The sequence below is a fragment of the Belonocnema kinseyi genome, chromosome 7, assembly GCF_010883055.1.
Source record: "Belonocnema kinseyi isolate 2016_QV_RU_SX_M_011 chromosome 7, B_treatae_v1, whole genome shotgun sequence".
NCBI classification, from domain to species: Eukaryota; Metazoa; Arthropoda; class Insecta; order Hymenoptera; family Cynipidae; genus Belonocnema; species Belonocnema kinseyi.
In genome coordinates this window covers 117053351-117054736 of record NC_046663.1, presented here as the reverse complement: position 1 = coordinate 117054736, position 1386 = coordinate 117053351, and the positions used below count along the sequence as shown (strand labels likewise).

The 1386-nt window shown below is 40.9% G+C and overlaps 1 protein-coding gene across 5 annotated transcripts in view; it reads right to left on the bottom strand.

Annotated features, from left to right (window-relative positions):
* Window positions 1-1386, bottom strand: part of LOC117177192 (L-lactate dehydrogenase) — an 88541-nt gene that overhangs the window by 1136 nt on the left and 86019 nt on the right. The window lies entirely within an intron of this gene.

Sequence of the window (1386 nt, the reverse complement as noted above, 5' to 3'; positions counted from 1 at the left end):
CTAAGTAGGGTCTCATTCACACATTCTAACCATTCTTTCCGCGGTCTACCTCTGGGCACGCTGCCATTTACTTTACCTTGATACACTTGTTTCGTTAGTCGTAGCTTTACTAATAACTATATTAGCATACCAGAAAATTAAAAAAATATAAGAAATAAAAGTGTTTTGAATCTTATCACTATAAAATTGAACACCCAAAATATAGGCCGCGTTCTCTACAGGGCAGCTCTTAATAGGACCGCTTTCCCCTAATTTTTAAGTAGCGCTAACCCCCGCCCTTTAGAGAATAGTTGAAATAAAGGACCACGCACTAAATGTATGGGAAAATGGCTTTCGGTGGATTTAGCTGAAAGTTTTTAATTTTTAAGGTTATAAGTGCCGAATGAAATATCCGTAAGAAAAAATCTAATAAATGGACAGTGTGAGTGCTATGCGGCGCTAAGGGCTCAAGATCAGTGAATAAAACGAATTACAACAGATTTTGTTACAAAAGCGATGTCAACATAGAAATAACGGTTCAGATCGTGGTCTGTCATATTTTTGCCTACACCGTTGACTCATATAGCGCGCTTCTCAAAACGATCAAACGCTAAGCGCCCAAGATTTTAACTTGACTAATTCATCACTTTTTTGAAGGCAGAAATGGTACCCAAAGTAACATTAGTAACTAGTGCGCACATTGCGATAATAACAGTGTACCCTTCGCAAGAGGGCCGAACGCTAAGCACCCATGATCAGCAAATAGAACGAATCCCAGTAGATTTTGCGAAATATTAAACTATTTCTGGCTCTTGATTCAGGTTCGCTTGTTCACCTCTAACAGCAGCGTCTAGAATCCTTTGTAGCAAGGAAGTTTTAGGATACTTTAAGTGTTTCTGGTGACGTGCATAACCCAGGAACCATAAAACGCTTGCAATATGTGCGCAAGTGCCAAGAGTTCTGGCCTCTGACTTACATGTGCAGTAATAACCGAGAAGCATTTCGTTATGGTCTGGTCCTATGTCATCGATCTCATTGAACGTTATCCACAGCTGATACCTTGTCGCATCTCGGAACCGAGAAAATACTCGTACTCTGATCAAACCAGGTTCATTAAGTGGCGTATCTAGTTAAAACTCCTCATCTTCTTCTCGTTGCAGCTTGTCTTGAACGTAAGATGGGGCAAGTTCTACTTGATACACGCCAATTGTTATGTTGCGTATTTCTTCCAATGTAAGGCGAGGATATTGTGGTACTTGAAGTTCTTGCAGGCGATTCCAATTTGCATTTCCGTAGCGCATATTTTCCACTTTTACGCGCGCTTGCACAATATTTGGCTCACGAGCTCTCGCTATATATTCTCTTGCAAGCTCTGCTCTAGCGCCTTGCATCTCGATAACAGGATGG